Source organism: Prionailurus bengalensis, chromosome D2, assembly GCF_016509475.1.
Source record: "Prionailurus bengalensis isolate Pbe53 chromosome D2, Fcat_Pben_1.1_paternal_pri, whole genome shotgun sequence".
In the NCBI taxonomy this organism is placed as follows: domain Eukaryota; kingdom Metazoa; phylum Chordata; class Mammalia; order Carnivora; family Felidae; genus Prionailurus; species Prionailurus bengalensis.
In genome coordinates this window covers 57,936,834-57,958,558 of record NC_057351.1, presented here as the reverse complement: position 1 = coordinate 57,958,558, position 21,725 = coordinate 57,936,834, and positions in this window count along the sequence as shown.

Genomic DNA, 21,725 nt, shown 5'->3' with positions numbered 1-21,725 from the left:
TAAGGCTGCAATGCCCCGGGTGCCCGAACTACCGATTCCCGCCCCGCCTGGCTGTACCTTCCCGGCCGGGGCCAGGTCTGGGAGGCTTCCTGTCCATGAGCCAACTGCCAGGAAGAATGGCCCAGGAGCGTGGCTTTTCCCAGCTGCTATGGGGCAAGAAAACTTCCTGGCCCATAAATACCGGCCACAGGATTCCCAAGAAGACGGATTGTTTTGTGTATCTATGGATGGGCAACGTGTCTGTTCCCGACTTGTTGACTTTGCTTAAGCTGTTCCCTCCACTTGGAACGTCTTCCTTGCCCTTGTTTCCGTGAATGGAAAGCTGTTCTCCAAGGCTCTGCTCAAATACTACCTCTCCGAGGAAGCGCTCCCTGATCGCCTAGCCGGAAGTCATCCCTCCCGCATCTGAACTCGCAGCGCGTGTTAGTAAAGGACGTTCGTGTCACTTCTCACTTCTCACCCAGTAGTATATATTGCCGGCCTGGTGGCCCTGGGTAAACTATGAGCCCCCGAAGGAAAGGTCTCCGTTGTATTTGCCCTTGTAGCCCTTGCAGCTGCCGCGCGAAGCAGGTATGTGAGAGACAGGAGGATGGAGTTGTTAGTAAACTTGGTTGTCTGACCGCTCTTGGTTCCAATCCTGACGTAGTCAGTGGCCTTGGGCGTTTCTAAGCCTCAGTGTCTTTGCCTACAAAGAGGAGGTAGTAATACTTATTCAGAGGTTGTTGCCAGGGATAAAAGACAAAACATGCCAGGAGTTTAGTGCAGGGCCCCACACATATTAAGTGCTCGGTACACCTCAACTACCACTATTCTGCATCAGAGATCAAGCAGTGTTTGTTGACTGCATTGGTGATGGCGTGGCTGGATTGCTGCACACACTGGGTGGCTTCTTACGATCTTGAGAGCAGTATCTGTGACCCAGCCATGGAGGCCTTCTTTTCTGCATATTCAAACCGGGAACTTGGATCTAGGCCCTTACCCTCGGAGGCGGCTTTCTAATTTCTCCAACCCATACGCCTTCTGGCGCCCTCGTGTGGCCCTGGTTGTTTTCTGGGCGAATCTGTGGGGTCCCCTGAAGGTCTGGAAACTCCGCGCCGGTGGGGATCATCTTCTGCACAATAGGCGCTCGCCAGCCACCACGCCTCGCCCAGTGAGGAGCAGCGGGAGCTACTGTGAGGCCCACAGAAAGACCTGGCTCAGCACTGGCCTTGGAAAAAACAGAGACTGGTTCCAGCCCAACCGAGGCGCCCCATATCCGGCCCTGGCCGCCCCAAGCATTTTTTTTTTTTCTCCGCCAAGATGGTGGGAGACCGGTCTCAGCTGGAAGGGGCGGGTGGAAGGTGCAGGGACTGTGGACAACGCCCCCGGGCGCGGCACACACGGCTAGAGTTGGGGCGAGCCGTGGAGAGCTGTCCTGCGGGTCCAGCTGCGTTGGGAGTTGTGGGTGCCCAAGGCCAAGAAGAGAAAGGCGGGAGGGGAGAGAGGCGGGGCTGTTCGGCAGCCAGCGGAAATGGTGCGGGGAGTCAGCCCCTGGGGCCGCCCGGAGAGCTGGGATGCGGCGCGGGCCACGTGCACCCGGGAGTACTTAGGGTGGCGGCGGCCCGCGGGTCGTGGGGGAGACCCTCTGTGGGAAGAGCCTTGCCGGTGCCTCTCTTCTCAGAATTGAGACTATTGACGTCCCAGGCGGGGCCGGCTTCTCCAAACCAGGCCAGGGGCTGCAGGGAGAAGAATGCACCTGGTATTGCTGCGGATCGCAACCGCTCGGGCGCAAAGATCAAGAGAGAGAGGTGGGGGTGAGTGCGCGGCACTGTGGGGTGGGGGTCCTTGAGGGTATGCGTCGCGGTGGCAGTCAAGCCTAAAAGAAGGAAGCTGCGCTCCAGCCGCACTCCTCCACTCCCATTCCCCGGAGCTAGACCATCTCCGACAACATTTCTGGTTCCCCAATTTGTCCAACTCTTTGAGCGTTGGTTTTGTTTTGTTTGAGTGATTTTGAGTCAGGAAAAGAAAGAAAGAAAGAAAGAAAGAAAGAAAGAAAGAAAGAAAGAAAGAAAGAAAGAGAAGAAAGCTACCCGTTGCATTTCTCCTTCCTACCTTCTCTTGCTTCTCTGCAGCACTTCGTTCTTAAGCCTTCCCTAAGTCCATTCCTAAGAACCCCCATCTTAGAACCCACGGCCGGGGGTGCTGGGAACAAGTCCATACGCCCACTGCTGCTGCTGCCCGGAGGCCACCCGGTTGCCCCTCACTGAGCACGAAGAAGGCTGTCTCCTCCCCACTTGCAGGCCCACGCGGTCGGCTCTCCCCCAAAGCCACTGCCACCCCTCTCCGGCCAGGTGCCCTTGTGCTAGGCCTGAGTGGTTCTCTCCTGCAGCTTCTGACCGCTTTGTTCCTATCCCGGCCGCCCAGGGACATAGTTCAGTTCTGCCCGGCTGGAGGTGGGTGAGGATCCAGAGCCTGGGCAGCCCAGGGGAAGGGGCCTAGCGAGTGGTTTCGGTGCCCTGTCCCCCCTTTCTCTTTTCCTCTCTAATCCGGCTCAGGGCTGATCTAGCTGGCGGGAGGAAGACTTCTACCCGCTACTTAGAGCTGGTTTTGGCCTTAACCACCCCCCCCCCCCTTTGCGTTTAGAACGTTTCCAGCTCTGCTCTCCTGGTTGTTCAGGCTCCCTTTGGTCGGTCTGGTTCCCCTGCAGCTGAGCTACATACCAGGGATCCCCACCAGGCCAATCCCGTCTAGGCAGCCTGCCTTTCCTGCGCCCGCAGCCTGGGCGACCGTGAGCGTGTGAGCCACCCGCTTGGAGCTGGTGTCCTGGAAGAAAACGCCAGGGCAGTAGTTACACTAAGTTACATTACCGCAGCGGTGGGTTCTTGGGAGTTACTTATCAGAATGTGGAATCTGGGTCCAACGCGGGTATTTAGTTACGATCGCATTCTGGGGTATTTGCGTTCTCTGGTCTGAAAAGAGGATCTTTGAAATCCTGGAGTTGTGCTCCAGTAATAATAGGTTTTCGTTCCAGTCAGTTTAGCTAATTACTGTCAGATAAAGTAAATATAGCTGCAACCAAGGACACATTTGATGTTGTTTTAATCGAGTGTGTCTGCCTACTTACCCTCGGCTTTTGTCACATTACACATTTTTGAAAATCTCCCTCCTCCCATATATGATCAAAGATCATAGTAAAATGATGGCAAATTCAATGAAGGGGAAGGGCTGTATAGACGCATAAGCGATGTATAATATTATTCGTTTTCTGGAGAAAAGCCATATGCTAGCCATCCCAATAAATATATTATCAAATTAAAATGTGATGATTCTTTGAAACTGTGAAGTGTTCCCATAAGTTACTATTCTCTACACAAAAATTGCTTAATTAATATACATAGAAATACAGGCAGATAACCAATCATTTTGATTATATATGCCACTGCTTATGTTATTTCCTTTCAGCTATTCAAATAACCATTTAATGTAACCACAGTCACAAAAAAGTTTAAAGTTATCACGGCTTTCTACTCTAAATGTAGCACCACAGTCAGAAGCTCTATTAAAGCATGAGAAACAATCCCATGATGTACACAGCTAGTCAAAACTATATAACATTTCAGGTAGGTTTTTTTAAATTTACTGTTTCATTTTTTACTGCTTTCCCAGAAATTTCATTTTCCTTGACTTATGAAAGAAAGAAGGAAAGAAAGAAAGAAAGAAAGAAAGAAAGAAAAAGAAGAAAGGCATTTCTTCTTTTCCTGTAGCACTAAATATATTCCTGTTATTTTGTTTTCGTTGTTGATGGTGGCATGTAAGTATGTGTTTTGGTTTGATTTTTAGTTGAAGGATGTTAGAAAGCTATCCTTTTCTTTCTTTTTTTGAGCAATCTAGAGGCACTCGTGTTTTGTGAGAAGAGTAAATACTTTTTCCACTTTTAAAGAAATGCCACCTACATAGGTGAGTCCCAGAAAGCATTAAACTGATCTAATCCCTTGAGAGGAATTTTCCCCAAGTTTCTGTAATTGTGTAAGATTTTAAAATGGAGTTCTGAGCATTTTAGTTTTTTTTTTTTTTCTCATGTGTTTGTATAAATGCCAGATTTCCCCAGATTGTGTTTGGAATGGAGTTTTCTAAGCAACCCACCACTTCCCTTCCCTGGGAGAAAATCAGTCCAAGTTCAATAACCCAAGTAGTTCTTCGTAAATTGCAGGCCCTTACTGAGGATGTGAGTTTCGATTTCTCAGGGAGAGGACCTTCCACATCTATCTTATGTGTATCTGCTCCACTCCAAAAAGTTTTTAAATAATGTAAATACAATGTAAATACAGCTTTTGTCAACAAAAGCGGTTCTGTTCTGCTGATAAAACACAAGGAAAAAAGCCAACTTTGTTGAATGAAAATTCAATATTTTAAAAAACAAAATACCTACATAAAGGATGCCTATACAGACATTTATTTATGCTATTTGCGTGTGCTATTTGGAAGTGCAGTGAGCAATTTTAACTTGGGGATTAAATTGGAATTCTGGAGGCATTCCTTACGTTTTATTATTTGTGTGTGTGTGTGTGTGTGTGTGTGTGTGAGAGAGAGAGAGAGAGAGAGAGTGAGTTTAACTTCCTTTAGCGAAATTTCAATGTCTATAGACCTTTTAAAATATAATCTAACTTCAGAAGAGCGGCTGCAGTCTTTGGCAGATTAATTCTGTTAAACCAGAGCGCCTGCCTGCTCGTGCGGATCTCTGAGCACTGAGTGTGGAAGGGCGGGGGGGATGTGGTTATCACGTTCCAAGAAGCAGAGGTTCTTCCTAACTCTTTCTAGCGCGATCTTTCCAACCCTAGCTGCTCTCAACCACAAGCCACGGGACTCCGGCTTCCTAGAACGTAGAAATCTTTTCCCAAGTCTCACTGGGGGTCACGTTGAAGCGAATAACTTCAAACCGTTTGAGAACGAAAAAGACGTTTTTCTTTTGGAAAGAAAAGTTTGCCACAGTCTTGTCGCTTCAGTAGCGTCTTATCCTGCCCTCGCTGCGTCCAGCCTGGCGTCCCTGGTCTTTGGTCCGCACGGGGAGAGCAACGGCCAAGATCCAGGGGGAACCTTTGCTCCGTCAGTGGGCATCCGGGTCTGCTGGCCTAGCCGCCCACCTGCCCTTGGTTTCCTGAAGCTCTGGGGGGTGCCCACCAATTCCCACTACTCTGGCGACAGTCTCAGCTTGTCTGACTCTGCAGGGATGTTGGGGGGTGGGCAGCTGGCCTTGCTCCGAACCGATCAAGGACCCGACCTGGAAAGGACTGAGGTGCGCGAGGGCGTACAGCCACATGGACGGAAGGCTTGACTCGCCTGAGGAGCCAGGCCCAGGTCCACATCTCTGGGTCTCTGGGTTTCGCAGTCTCGCCCTTAGAGACGCCGGTGTGTCAGGTCGGAGGTCAAGATTTGGGCGGCACCGAGGCTGCGGGGAATGTAAGGCTGCCAGGCCTGACTCCGCCCTGCCAGCGTGGGCGCCACGTCGCCAAGTCGGCGCACTGCGTCCGCGCCGGACGGGGCCGGGAGTGCTGGGCTCTGTCCCTGGCGCGCTGCTCCCCAGCCGCCCGCCAAGAGCCCGGACCGAGCAGGTCCGCGGGAGACATACGCTGGGCCTCCGTCCTTGAACTTGCCAAAGGTTCTGGAACTCCTCTCAAGCTCTCAGCACTCCCGCCAATGGGAGAGAATTACCTTCTTACCTCTCTGGGCTCCCGGCATCCAGTCTTGGCAGAGCCTCCGAGTCTGGGACCCCAGAACTTCCCTGGCAGCCTCTTACCCCTTGCAGCCACCCCTTTCCCCTTTCTCCTCCTTCCTCTTGCACTGGGCCCATCTACATCTCCACCCCCTCCTTTCCTCACTCCCCCTTTCTCCCTCGCCTCCTCCTGTCATGGGCCTCCTTTCTCACTGGGTCTCCACTCCTCCCTACCTGTTCCATTCTTCCTTATTTTTTCACTCTCTCTTCCTTTCCCCCTTATCTTATCTCACCACACCCTGGCCCCCCTCTCCACTCAGAAGCTCTCCTGCATTTTTGTCCTGGCCCCTGCAGGTGTTTGATGCTGCATAGGGCAGAGTTAAACCAGTGGATCACGGCCTCACTTCTGAGTCCCGGACCGTCTCCCCCATTCTATCCTGTACTACTCTTATCTCAGGAGCTGCTCCTAATGATGCCCAAGCACTTTGGAGTTTGTGATGGGGACACTACTCTGCACCCTGCTTCAGCTTGTAGGACCTCTCCCACCCCCCAGTGCCCCAGCCCCCAGCAATCTCTGCTGAGGGCCCTGGTGGGTGTGTGGGGCTCCAGGTGGCAGGCTTGGCCACCCTCCCTGTGGAAATCCCCGCTCCAGGCAGATCCTGCGGAGCCTCCGTTTCCTACTATTGTGGCAGTCTGGAGAGGATCACAGCAGAGCTGAAGGCGACCATAAGGCCTGGGCCCCAGGCATCCCTTGAGAGCACAGATGGGGGCTCCCAGATCAGGACTACCCCCTCCCCCACCCCACATGAGCAAGATCCAGCTGAACTGATCTTTCTTTCTGTTTCTTTCCTGCCAGCCCCACTTTAGATTAGGGGCCTTGAGATCACCCCAGCTGGGAAGTGTTTCAGGGACTGCCTTAAAATGCAAGGGCCAAATCTGGGAGAAGAGAGTAGGATCCTGGCTCAACCTAGCCAGCAGTTGCAAGGACTGAGCATTCTGTAGCTGTTCTAGGCCCACCTATACTCTCTTACCCTCCCCCAGCTACTGGGTATGGGGCCAGTGGGGCCACTGAGTCACTGGCCTCCAGAGAGGTGACGGGGTCTGGGGCGCTCTCCCCTGTGAGTCAGGCTCCCATGCTGCATGGAAGGCAGCCAGCGACCTCTACCCTTTCCCGTTCCATCTGCAACCACCATGTTTCTGAGGTTGATGACAGTTGTATCACTCTGATAAATACGGGTTTCCAACAGATGGACACAGGCCTGATATATATGTTTCTATGGACTTCTCTTTCTCCTTGAATGAAAAGGAAGGTGCTTTCCTGTATGAACACATCAGTGCGTGCACATGTGCAAAGGCATGGGGAAGAAGGCTTTCAGGACTGTGCCCATAAGTGTAGACTCCACATCAGGGCTCTGCTCTTTCAGAGAGTGTGGTCAAAACGGGGGCTGGGCCAACACTCATTCTGAATCCCTCTCCCTCCTTTTTTCCTCACAATAATGTGATTGCTGGTAGTGACATGAGGTTTGGAGAGAAATGTTTATATGGTCCAAGAATAAAACCAGCTTCCATGACTATGAGATGCACTATTTCCATACAGGCAATTTATGGGATCATTACAATTAGTCTAGTACAAAGTGGTCCCACAGGGACCTATTTAAGCTTCAGTCAGAGAAGAGGGGATAGGTTTTATTACTAGGGTTGTAATCACTGTGTGTGTTCTTGAAAGTAATAAAACCACATTGAAATTATTCTGTAATTTAGACTTTAAAAACTTTACATGCTCCTCCCCCATTAGGATAGTAGATGAGTGGCCTGGTGTATGTTTGTGCCCCCCACCCCTGCACTGAGTGAGCATAGATGTGGGCACAGATGAAAGTTCACAGCACTCACAACCAGTAATCCAGTAAGTGTGAATGTGAATGGATGCACACAAATGTCACAAGCATGCAAGTGTAAGAGGTAGCAGGTATGACACCTTCTTCCGCAGGGAGAGCCCACAGAGTGGAAGAGGCTGGGTTTGGGGCATGGGGGGAGATGTGGCTTTCTCTAAATCAGGATCACACCTCCTGTCTCTTGGGCCAAAGCAGTGACCCTAGAGTCCAGCAGAGGTTTGGAGCCCAGTTCGGCCACTTTTGTAGTCTTGTGTAACCTTGAGCTGTCCCTCAGCCTCGGTAGGTGGCAGCTTTCTCACCCACAAAAGTGGTTTGGACTTTATAAGCCTGCTGTAGGATTAAAGAAATGATGGAAGGAAAGTGCTTACAGACCTCTGAGCTTAGAGAGGGCCGTAGTAAATGTTGTGAAGGTGGACTCAAGGGGTGGTTGTTAAACTCTAGGAGGGAAGCTCTGAACCTCTCCTCCACTGAGCAGAGATCAGGGAGTTGGACTCCCAGGCACTCCTTTTCCTTACTTGGGGTGTGTGTGTGTGGGGGGGGGAGAGCATTATTAAACTATGAAAGTGTGTGTGTGTGTGTGTGTGTGTGTGTGGTTTTTTGTCCCCAAACAAGGAGACCAGTTCTCTTAATCATTGGAGTTTTAGGATATACTCTTGGAAGCACCAACAGCCTCTTCTTGGCTTCCCCCCTACCCACTCCCCACCCTCTGGAGCCACAGCAAACAAATCCCACACCCAGCCTGAGCTTCCCGCTCCCACAAATGCATCATTTTTTAGCAACAGTAAACAAATCCCCAAAGACTCATGTCATTGTTATCATGTTTAGATAAAGATCTGGCCAATTGGTGTCCACGCTGGAATGTAAATAAATCAGCTGCCCTGGACCTACCCCAGTGGGGGGTGGGTGTCCCTCTCCTACCCTGCCTCAGCCCACTGCCCTGCACGCCTCTCCTTTTCTCTTCTGGTGTGGGAGAACATCTGGTCTTCGAAATCGCATGGTTTCTAATCTCTTCGCTCTGTCACAGATCTGCTGTGTGACTTCAGGCAAATCCCTTATCCTCTCTGAGCCTGTTTCCTTTTCTGTAAAGAGGAGTTAATGATTACTGCCTCTCAGGATGGGGAAGGAGCAGCGGTAATCATAGAAATAATACTGCTGATAACAGTAACACTGCCTACCATTCAGGGCTTTCCTACAAGCACACCATAAGGCTCAGGGACCAAGAGCCTCCCCACTCACCAACTCGAACAGAAACAGTCAGACTGTGGGCAAGCTGCCTTGGTGGGCTTGGGAGAGTCCTGGGTATGAAGATCGGAGAATGGTACCAGGCCTATTGTAAACTCTTCTCAGTGTCCACCGTTGTTATTGTTTCTGCTTCCTGCAACAGGTCTTATCTAGAGCCCTAGTAATGTAACCCCTATATAGAGGAGGAAACTGAGGCTTTGGAGAAGGCAAGGCGACTAACTCGCCCAAGGTTAAGTTCCTTGCCTTCCACACTGAGCTCTCTGTCTTTGTTCCTCTCCCTTCCCTGGCCAGCCCCAGTGTTACCAGGCTGAGCATTTTGTGAATTCCTGCCAGGTGCTGGATAGCTCATCCCCACCACAAATTTTCCAAGGCCTAGGCAGTAGTCCACAGGCTCTGGGATTTCCTTGAAGCTGCCTTGAAGATAAACATGCCTTGGCGGTAGGGCTGAGCTTCGTGTAGCCCCCTCTCCTCTTCTCCCTATCAGCATGCCCTCATAGCTGCTTCCTTTCTCCCCATCTCTGTCCTTTTTCGCTTTCTCTTCACAAAGAAGAGGGCCTGCCTGCCCTCTGTTCTGCCTTCTGGGAACATGCCATGAAGTTAATATTAATCATGATAATAAACCTTCTGCTGGTGAACAAAGCATTCCACATGCATCATCTCTTCCCTATTGTTACGAGATCCCCATGGTACAGACATTATTGCTTTCTCCCCCTCATTTTAGAGTCATGGATATTGAGGCCCACAAAAATGAAATGACTTGTCCAAGGTCACAGAGCAAGTAAGAGGTGGATGCGAGACTTCCAGGCCTGTGTGCTAGATGCCATGGCAAGACTCCAAGGCCTGGGTGGGCTGGAGAGAACGCCTTACTCCAGCCCAACTCCAGGAACCTGGACTCCATGGCCACCTGACCTCAAGGAGAACTTCCCTTGAGCAGATCTTCCCCCACAACGTGGGTCTGGGAGCAGCTCCTCCTGGCTTGGCCCAGGCGTCCAGTGTCTGCAGCTCCGAAGCCAGAGCAGGGCCGCTGAGGCCTCTGGGAGCGCTTTGAACCACCAGCTCCTGGGCTCCCAGAACAGGCCAAGGGCTTCTCTAGGCGTCTCCCCTCCTTCTTTGTCCCGACATCCCAGGCCACTTTGCCCACGCCCTCCACAGAAGTAGGAACTTCCCACTGGAAAATCACCACAGCCCGGCAGGGCCAGGGACTCGCTGGAGCCAGGCACGTCCTAATCTGAGCCAGTGCCTGCACTTCGGGTGTGCACGGTGCGCTTCCTGGAGGAGAGTGGTGGGTTCAAATTCTGTCTCCAGTCTGTCCCTGGGTGAACTCATTAATGCTGAGCCCTGCTTTCCTGGTTTGTAGACCTGGGAGTACTAGAAGTACCCACCTCATAGAGGATTAGAGATCGCCTTTGTGAAGCACTTAGCGCGGTGCCCAGCTCACTAAATGTTAGTTTCTATTGACCCCGGGACTAGTGGAGGTTGATTTTTCCTGTTTCTGAGTGTGAGCTCTGTGCCCCTGAGCGCACCGAGGTCTCGATGGGGCAAGGTGGGGAGCCTGGTGGCACCCGGGGGCTGGACACTTAGGCGCGCGAAATTTTGGCGAAGAGCCGGGTTGACTCCCTTCGCGCTGTGTTTGGGGCCGGGCGCAGGCGGTGACGTTAACTCAAACCCCTGGCGACATGGCGTTCTGGGCGTGAGCGTCTGTCCCGAGCCGCGTGCATGTCCAGGCCTGTGCGTGTCAGGAGCCGGGTGGCCCTTGACGCGCCTGCGGGGACCTCACCTGCGCTGGATTTAGATTTCAGCGGGGACAAGGACCTCCGGTTTACCTGACAGATGCGTGGTGTCCACGCTGTGTACACAAACCCGAGCGAGACTGGAGTCCCGGGTGTTCCGCCTCCTGCTCATCGAACAATTTTCGCTATTAATGGTTATTTTATTTATATCGTTAGAATTGTCCCCCCGGGTCTGTTTACACCAATGTCTGGCCGTCCCGGCCGCAGTGTTTGGACAGCGGATTACACTAATGGATGGCGAGCCGGGAGGGGGGTAAGAAGGCGAGGCTGGAAAGGCGCTCCGCTCCGGGCCGCCGCGCGGGGTGGGCCTCGAGGGAAGAGGCACCAGGCCTCTCCGGGGCTCGACCTCTGACCTTAGGAGGGAAGGAAACGTGTCTGCTAGCGATAGGAAGCTTCGGCCTCCGGTGAGGTGGAGGCTGGAGGTGCCTGCTCCTGGGTTGTGTGTGTTGGGGGCGGGGGGACCTCTCTTCTTTCAAGGCTACTCAAAACTCGAGGTCGTCCCGCTTGGGTGCGCACACGTCAACAAGTAAACAAGACTTGGAGCTACCAGGACGGCGGCCGCTTTGATTCCCTCCTGTCGGTGGCAGCCAGCTTAGTGCTCTGGCCTCCAAATCCGGATTATGGCTGAGCCCTGGGCGCCTGGCCGCCGGCAGGGTTAGAGCTGCCTTCAAAGGGGGCCGCCCAGCAAGCGCACAGCTCCCCAAACTGAGTCCTAGGTGCGCACCCCCATGCCTAATGAACACTCTGGGGGCAAACCGAGGCCTGCGCACCCACCAAGTGCAGTGGAAAGTTCGCCATCGCAAAGCGGGCAAGGGGCATGCTCCGGGGCCCAGGGCCAGTGAAGGTTTGGGGGGATCTGGCAACCTTCAGCTTGAAAAGGCTAAGCCTGGAGTTCCTGGCTTTAGAGCCAAATGTCTTTGCTACAGGACTAGGGTGTAAAAATATCTAGCATTTAGTTAGCATTTACTATGTATGCATCAGACACCATGCCAAGGATTTGTACCGTCCCCGACAATCCTGGGAATTATGATCTCATTTTACAGAGGAGGAAACAGGCAGTTTAGGTAATTTGGGCAAGGCCTCACAGCTAGTGTGGGAGTTAGAACCCTAACATTTAATCCAGCCACAGAACTAGTGCGCTAGTTCTCAACACTATGGGGTTGGAGCACCTGTTTGGGACCTGATGTAAGCCATGGACCCTCTCCTCGGGAGAATGCTCCTGGGCTCGTGCAGCCATTTCAGGGGCTTCGCAAAACCCCCCAGGCCCGCCCATGGCCGTTTGATAATTTTGGCTTTACAGGCTTTACAAATTGCTTTTGATATAATTTCTTAACAGGGAACATAGACTACGAAGGTAGTACTTTTTATATACGTTTTATAACTGAAGATTCTTGGAGCTCAGGTCACACAGATCTGGGTAAATGACGAGTTGACCTCTCAGGTCTTTGGACTCCATAGCGTCTTCGGGTGAGCTGCTTCTCCAGTCCCCCCAGGCAGTCTCCCCAGACCCTGACGTTCTCCTTTTCCTTCTCGCTTGGCTCTCGCTTTTTCTCCTCCGCCCGGAGGATCTGGGTTTCTTGGGGGCCTCTGCAAGGTACTCCGCTGGTGGGGGCGCAGCCCCAGGACCCCGTTGCCCTGTGCTCTGTGGGCCGCGCTGCCAGGACGCGCGCTCCGGTAAACGGTTTATCTAAAGAGAACTTCTGTTTCTCGTTCGCTGTCGGGAGTTGCCCTGCAGCCAGCAATGAAAAATGCGCCTTTTCCCGAGACTCTGGCGCTGGTGATTTATGTGGGAACCGTCCTCACCCTCGAGGCCTGGGCTGCTCAGCCGGGCCTAGGGGTGGAGGGCGAGGGCCGGCCTGGAGAAGAAGCCGGTGCCTCGTCCCCTTCCAGCGCCCGCTTTTATGGTGCCCCCCTTCACCTCTACCTCCAGGACATTTTACAGCCGCTCCCCCAGGGAGCTGAGCGCTTTATCGCGGTAAAGTAAACACCATTATCCCAGGTCCATTAACACGGAGGTTTTGGCGTTGTAAATAGACTGTGAGAGGGAGAAGAGCAGCCCCCGCGAACTCCCTTGTAAAACGGTAAAGGTTCTCCAAGATTTATGGTTGCTGATTGGCACCCCAACCTCCTAAGAAATCCCAGTCTTGGACAAAGCCAGAAGGTAGGGCATTCCCCCAACCTAGGAATCCCTCCCTGGGTGTTAGGACTTCAAGGATAGGGAGTCCCCAGGACGTGTCTAACCCAGTCATTAATTTCCTGTAAGTCACAAACCCAGGAATGCTGATTCCTTTCTGGCTGTGGATGCATGGATAAACTCCGCAGCTCCCCAGGAGCTCCTAGAGAGCAACCAGTGTGGATGGTGCCAGGGGCCAGGATGCTTGTGTTTCAGGCTCCTTTCTCATTTGTAAACCGGATAGTGCTTTCACCAGCTACTTAGGAGTCTATAAAGCACAGGAGAGTTATAACTGGTGGGCACTGCCCAAACACCCTGTCACCTGGCAGTCATTTTGCCAGTTTGTATGGTCTTGCTTTTGCTTCTCTTTCCAAAAGGGAATGCCCTCCTTATTCACTCTTGGGCCAGTCTGTATAGGAAATCAAGTAAGGATGATGGTGCTGGCACACAGCAGAGTAGACAGTCCTTGCTCTCTGCCTCAGTTTCTCTTTCTGATGACTGTCTAGTAACCTGTTCCAGGAAGTTTCTGTTCATCGAGGGTATGATTTTGATTTTTTTACCCACTCAGGTCAATATTTATACTGACAAAACAGAGGACTTTGAACTAGGAGAGGTAGCTCTGGTTGATTGAGAAAACAAAGGGACAAATTCTCCAGGCCAAGGGAAGCTTCAGTAGAACCCAGACTCTCCTAATCTTTGCCAAGGTCATTTTCAGGACACAGTCCATGCCGGGAGGCAGCTCAGTAATTCTTGTGAGATCATCCACCTGGCTAATGAGTTGGCTTTTGGGAAGAAAGGGCAATGAGGAAAAGCAGGGAGCAGAAGGTGCCAGAAATTGTTTTTGGTCTTTGGCATAACTAGCTCTATCTAAAGGAGCTTTTAACCATTTCTTTTTCTGTGCCAAGGACCTCTTTGACAACGTTGACAAAAGTTGGTCTGGTGAAGCCTATGAGACCCCCCCCTCAGAATAATATTTTAAATGCATAAAATGAAATACACACAATAATATTAAAATAGAGTTATCAGAATTTTTTTTTTTTAATGGTGGTATATTGGGCACCTGGATAGCTCAGTTGGTTAAGTGCCAGACTCTTGATTTCAGCTCAGGTCATGATCTCATGGTTTGTGACACTGAGCCCCATGTCGGGCTCTGCGCTGATAGTACAGAACCCACTTGGTATTCTATCTCTCCCTCTCTGTCTGCCCCTCCCCTGCTGGTGCTCTATCTCTCTGTCTCTCTCAAAATAAATGAGTTAATTAAAAAACTAGTGGTATAGTATTATATGTGCATTTTTTTTTGAGAGAGAGAGAGAAAGAGAGCAAGCAGAGGAGGGGCAGAGAGAGAGAGAGAGAGGGAGAGAGAATTTCAAACAGGCTCCCCTCCCAGTGTGGAACCTGATGTGGTGCTAGATCTCACAACCCTGAGATCATGACCTGAGCCAAAATCAATAGTCTGACGATTAACTGCTTAACCAGTTAAGCCACCCAGTCACCCCTGTGCTTCTTTATTAATTGATTAAATAACAAAAGCTAGTGGCAGGTCTAAAACAACCATAATTTCAAAGTAGTGATAAATACAAATTGCCTTCAAGGTCTGCAGCAGCAGTAACGTGCGGACAATATTAAGGATTTCTATTGGTGACAAAGTCACAGGCACTACTAATACTACTGAGTTTGTTGCCTACGTTCAAAAGTAAAGGAAATGCTAAATTACAGTTAGAGCTAATAAAACATAGGGGTGCCTGGGTGGCTCAGTCGGTTAAGCGTCTGACTTTGGCTCAGGTCATGATCTTGCAGTTTATGAATTCGAGCTCTGCATGGGACTCTGTGCTGACAGCTCAGAACCTGGAGCCTGCTTCAGATTCTGTGTCTCCCTCTCTCTCTGTCCCTCGCCTGCTCGCTCCCTGTCTCTGTGTCTATCTCTCTCTTTCAAAAATAAATTAACATTAAAAAAAGAACTAATAAAACATAAAGATGTATTTTTTTCCCCCTTCAAGTTCGTGGATCTCCTGAGTGCAATCCTCAGGTCCCTTGGGAATCAATAAACTGCCAGGGTAAGAACCACTGGTCTAGGGTCAAAGTTTAGACCACTTAATCTCAAGAAGTGGTCTTTGGATCACTTGCAACAGAATCTTCTAGGGGTGTTAGAAAATTCTGGGGCCCCTCCTGAGATCTGGGTAGACCCAGAAAAGTGTGTTTTAAACTTAATAATCAGAGGACTGTTTTCATGCAAAGTATGAGAAGAGCTGCATCAGGGCCTCACTTTGGTTGGCTGCTCGGATGTGAGAGGAAGGTCCCATGATGAGGGGTGGGACAGCAAAGTGGGGATTCTGGGTGGAAGCTCTTCCATGGAGACAACTTTGAGGTGGTGCTCGTCAACTTAGGGGGTACAGCAAGCTGGGGCACAGGAGGACACCAGGGAAAGAAGCTGGAATAGGACATTTTGGTGAAGGGTTCCAACGTGATGGCAGAGGCTATGGAAAAAATCCAGATATTAAATGGTCCCCTGTATTCCACATCAGAATAGAAACTTGCCAAAGGCCACATTGCTAGTGGCAGAAGTAGGTCTATCAGTCCACTCTACTGAAAGGCCAAGTTTAGTCCTCACAACTGCTGGTGTTGAGTTCAGGGCACAACACATGGTCAGTGGCAAACCACATCCCTGTGGCCCTATATAAACTTCTCCATCAGCTCTCTTCACTGGCTTCCTTTTTGCTTCCAGTGCTCCTGAGTTCTGAGCTTCTTTACAGTGTCTTACCACATTAGCATATTTGGAGGTTTCATTCATTCACTCACTCAATGAATGCTACAGACCAGGGCTGGTCCCAGGTAACTATAAAAGATACATAAATGAGTAAATAGATGACTACTATCCTTAAGAGATTTTCACAGACACCTGCTCTTATCACCACCAATCTTAAGTAACCCTGATAAGCAGCAAACCTCTTTTGACCCAGGTCTGCAACCACCAGAGACAAAAGAGGTCTTACTGGAAGGGAGGAAAAGCTTACAGTATAGTGATTGGTTGGGGACCTGTCTTTTCTATTGTAAAAGGTGACTAGTTAGACCATGAGGTTTGATGAGCACTGGTATAATGTCAAAATGTTGAACCAAGTGGTTCTGAATGTAAGAAATGTGCGAGATATACCCAAACATGACACTTGAGGATAGTTACGACATTGCTGGCCCCAGATCAAGCAAGTGATTATAACAGACAGTGCAAGAGTGAACACAACTCTACCTAACCAATTTTCACCTGGCACGAGCTTCAACAGTAACAGTACTGTTTGCCTCACTCTGTATTCTCACACATGTCTTCATCAGGGTCTCACATCCCACTCTCATAGATAGCAGGTGGGTCTGTGTGCAGAATTTAGAGTTTAATAAAAACAGGAAAGAGTGGAAATGGAATAGGGTCTAGAGTCAGAAGATTTGGGTTCAGTTCTGTTCTGTCACTTAGAAAATTTCTGACTTGGGCAAATAAGTTGAATATGAGTTTTCTCTGCTAAAATGAGTAGAACAATGCCTATTTCAGAAACTTGTTGGAAGTAGTCAGATAATGTATGCTAAAGGTGCTTTGTAAACTGTAAGCCACTCTACAATGTGAATAGTTTATTATATGCTTTTGGAGCCAGACAGACCTGGATTCCAAGACTGGCATGGACCACTTACTTGCCATTTGTAGAAGTTATCTAACTTTGCAGGCTGAGTTTCCTCATCCATTAAATGAGGCTCATAATACCCATTTCTCTGGATCATTCTTCTAAGAGTTAAATGAGATCATTGTGTGTGAAAGAGTATCCATCAGGGATGCCTGGCTGGCTCAGTTGGTGGAATGTGTGACCCTTGATTTCAGGGTTGTGAGTTTGAGCCCCATGTTGGGTGTAGAGATTACTCAAAAATAAAATCTAAAAAAAAAAAAAAAAAAAAAAAAAAAGAGTATCCATCATATTGTAAAGCAGTCAACAGCCATTCCCAGGTTGTTAGCACTGAGATGACAGTGACTGTGTCCTATTTATCTTTGTGTCCTTAGAATGTAGCAGAGTACTGCAAACAGTAGACTCTTAACTTTGGTTGAATGAATGATTAAGGAAGCTTTGTATATCTGTCATCAGGCACAGCATCAGCTATACTTACACAAAGTCCTCATTGACCAAGCAGAGCTACTTCTGGGTCAATTTCAACCTCAGTTTCACCCTAGTTGGCCCATTGCATTCACCCCTCTCCCTGGAGGAAGATGGGTCATGATGATACTCAGAGAGTCAGTAGTAGCAAATGGTTCCGGCACATGGCTTGGGAAAAAGATACAAGTTTCTAAATTAAATTCATCAATCAAGCAGTCAAGCAAGAAATGTTTATTGCGTTACTCCTGTTGTACTAATGCTGCTCTACATGCTGGGCATTTAGCAATAAATAAGACAGACAAATTTTCTGTCATCAATCCTTTTATCCAGTACAAAGAGTAACACCTAGAGTTGCTATGTCTTTACTGACTTTCTTTTTGAGATGAGTGCACTTGAGAATCTAGAGGTTGAAGCACAGGAAAGTTGCTGTAGTGACTGTGCCAGGAAGGGTGGTCTTTGAGGAATTCAAGGATATACAAAGGACTGCCGAATCAAGCATAATGCAGTCACACACACTAGTCAATTAGGACACAATTAACAGAGGGAAAAAGAGGAAGAGGGAGAGAGGGCAGAGGGAAAATTGAATTCATTTTCTATCGTTTCTGTAACAAATTACCACAAACTTAAGGATTTAAAACAACACAAATGTATTACCTTACAGTTCTATAGATTAGAAATTTGACATGGGTCTCCCCCAGGCTAACATCAGTGTTAGCTCTTCTAGACGTTCGGGGGGAGAATCTATTTCCTTGTCTTTTCCAGATTCTAGAGGCTACCCCCATTTATTGGCTAATAGCCTCTTTCCTCCATCTTCAAAGCCAGCAATGACAGGTTATGTCCTCCTCAGCTGCCACCTCACCAGTTCTCTCCTGACCCTTCTTCCTTAGTCAAGTCTCACTCTGACCACACTTGGTAAGGTCTCACTCCTATTAAGGTTTCATGTGATTAGGCTGGGTTCATCTGGATAATCCAAGACAATCTCCCCATATCAAGGTATGTACCCTTAATCACAGTGCAAAGTTGCCATGTGAGGTAACATATTCGCAGGCTCCAAGGATTAGGGTGTGGGCATCTTTAGAGACCATTAGTCTGCCTATCAGAGAGGGAGGGAGAGAGAGAGAGAGCAGGTGCAGGGGGTGGGGGAGGGGAGAAAGAGGGGGGCAAGAAACATTTGCCTGGCGTCTTTTACAGAAAAATGGACTTCCAATAACTGAAAGATGAAGAATTAAGAATGCATCAAAAAGACAAGACATAACAAGTGTTGGTGAGGTGAGGATGTGAAGAAAAAAAGAACCCTTGTGCACTTTTGGTCAAGAATGTAAACTGGTACAGCCATTGTGGAAAACAGTATGGAGGTTCCTCAAAAAATTAAAAATATAAATATTGTAGAATCCAATAATTCCACTACTGGGTATTTACTCCAAGAGAACAAAAACACTAATTCACACAGATATATGCACCCCTATGTTTATTACAGCATTATTTACAATAGCCAAGATATGGAAGCAACCTAAGTGTCTATCAGTAGACAAATGCACATAAAAAGATGTCACACACACACACACACACACACACACAGGAATATTATGCAGTCATATAAAAGGATGAGATCATTCCATTTGTGACAACATGAATGAATCTAGAGGGTATTATGCTAAGTGAAATAAGTCATACTAAGAAAGACAAATGCCATATAATTTCACTCATATGTGGAACATAAAAAACCAAAATAAACAAATAAACAAAAAGCAGAATCAAACCTATAAGTACAGAGAACACACTGATGATTGCTAGAGGGAAGAGGGGGGTGAGGTATGGGCAAAACGAGTGAGGAGAGTGGGAGATACAGGCTTCCAGTTATGGAATGAATAAGTCATGGAAATAAAAGGTGTAGCAAAGGGAATATAGTCAATGCTATTGTAATAGTGTTGTATGGTGACATGTGTCCTGAGCATAGCATAACATATACAGAAGTTGAATCACTGTGTTGTGATCTAATCACCTGAAATTAATATAACATTGTGTGTCAACCCTACTCAAAACAAATTTCTCAAAGAATTAAGAATGCATCTAACATTCAACATTTTCTAGTAGATCATAGTTTACTTTTGCTACACATTCAGCGGCTGTAGACATAACACATGATACTCAAAGCACAAGCCAGTGCTTCTACCCCTCTTCTCCTTCAAGAGTACTGTGCTACATGCGGGCTACCTTTGAGTGTGCAGGAAATCAACTCCTTGTTAATTATGCTTTATCTGTGTCATATTTCCAGGTTTCCATGTGATACAAGATGAACCCCAGGCAAAGCTGCAGGAGAGCTGATGTTTGTCTTTGGTGCCACTCTTGTCTTTACCATTAAACAGACTCCTCTGCTTAAAAGCCTATATGCAACTGTCTGAGGATTTCCCCCCCCTTTTTAGAGGTACATATATGGAAAAAAGGCTGAAAAGAGTACTCCAAAATGATAGTATTTGTTAGGTGGTAAGATTGTGGATTTCCTTCTTATTTCTCTTTTAAACGTTGTCTACTGTTCTTTTTATCAATCAATATAAAGGTATGTTCACAAGTGTTAGCCATTTGATGGAGAACTGACTTTAAAATATGGAATTGAGAGTTGGAGAGCAAGATTTAGATTTTAAAGGATTTTTTTTCAACGTTTATTTATTTTTGGGACAGAGAGAGACAGAGCATGAACGGGGGAGGGGCAGAGAGAGAGGGAGACACAGAATCGGAAACAGGCTCCAGGCTCTGAGCCATTAGCCCAGAGCCTGACGCGGGGCTCGAACTCACGGACCGCGAGATCGTGACCTGGCTGAAGTCGGACGCTTAACTGACTGCGCCACCCAGGCGCCCCAAGATTTAGATTTTATACTTTTATTTCTGAGGAGACAGCTTTGCCCAGAAGTGAGGAGTGTGAAGTCTGGGTTGGAGTCCTAATTCCTCCAATGTACAACCTAGTGGACCTTGTACAAGGGACTCAGTTTCTTCAGGTGTAAAATGAGGAAACTGAATAGCTTTTATCTCATGGTGTTGCTGTGAGAATTAAATTGCAAAACTGTATACAAACCACTTAGGCTGGTGTGCCTGGCACATACCAGGCTTTCAATAAACATGAATTGTTGCCTTTAGAGCTCGAACATTCCTTAATCCAGCCCTCAAAGCAAATAGCAAATTTAATATTAGGGACAGTGGGGGTGGTCATGTTCACAATTTCTGAATGTGGCAATTATGGGTAAACAGAATGTGTTTCCATTTGAGAACCTTCAATTTGGGTGAAAAGCCCATAAGTGACTTAATTATATAGACGAATCCTATTGGTAATGCAGGATATTAACGCAAAGAATAAAAAAATAGTCTTTCAAGTTTATTCACTTATTATTTATGGAGCCCTTAATATTTTCCAGGCTCTCTGGAGGCATGCCTCTGTCCCAATAATTTATAGTGTACAAAGAGAGAGAAGAAATGAACACAGATAGCTACAGAAAGAGGTAGAATAGATAACAGGTAGCCTGGAAGGTTAAAGAAGGAGGTTTCCCTGGAGGGTGGAGAGATTTGAGCAGGGCCTTGAAGAAGGTGGGTTTTGACGAGGTGATCTGGTGGTAGGAGGACAGTCTGGGTTATCCTGCCAACATTTTCAGGGTACAAGTTTTCAGGGTACAAGCTTTCACCAGCGCAAAGATTACGAGCATGTCATTCCCAAGAGCTATGGTTTTTGAGACAGAGCAGAGTTTCGATATACTATTATAATAGTTCCTAAAGTGATAAATACACAAAGAACTTAATAACATAAGATGCTTGTATTATACAGCCTCTCAAAAAAGGCGTGTATCAAAAATGTATTCACAAAATGATCTCAATGATGTAAAATGCACAGAAAAAAAGATGACGGGAAATACTTAAAAATGTTAATATTTATTGAATCTAGGTGTTAGAATTATGGATTTTCCCTCCCCTTCTATATAGTTATTAGTGTGTATGTGTATTAAGTACCCAGAAAGGAGTGTGCAAAACACACATTTATTAATAACAATAATATAAAAATTTATGAGCTCACCACCAAAAAAATTATAGGTGTCACAAAGTCTCCTGTGTGCTCATCCCCAAATGTATGCCTTCCTTTCCCCTTGGATAGTATTAACTATTTCCTTAGAGTTATTCAACCTATGTGTGTATCCCTAAACACAATATTGCTTAATTTGGGGGAAAAACCAAGTGTCTAACAAATCTAGCTGTGTGAGAAAAGGACAACGTTGCCACTATTTATTAAGGCTCCCAGGAGGGAAGGTGAGCAGTCTCTGGGTCATAGTCCTCCTATGGCTTTCTTATTTTTGAGAGAGAGAGAGAGAGAGAGAGAGAGAGAGAGAGAGAGAACGAGCACGTACGCACAGTGCAAGACTCAATGTAGGGCTCAAACTCATGGACCCTGAGATCATCACCTGAGCCAGAGTTGGATGCTTAACTGACTGAATCACCCATGTGCCCCCCCCCCCCCCCCCGCTATAGCTCTCTTAAAAGTTTACCTGAACCACCTGGAAGAAGTCAGTGGGCAAGACCACAAAGGAGTCCTGAACTCTAAGGGCTCTGGAACCAGGGAATCTAAGGGCTGTAGTATGAGATAGGGAGAGGATGTCCAGTAGATAAACATGCTCTGTATGTTTTGCTTCTAAGCACCAACAGTTTCTTTCTAATGCTCTGGATCCCAGAAGATGTCCATGGGGTGAAACAAATGTCTTCTGTTGGCGCATTTGGCTAGCATGGAAGAGAGAACTAGGATTTGATCCACACATGACCAGTGCAGAATCTGGACCAGGC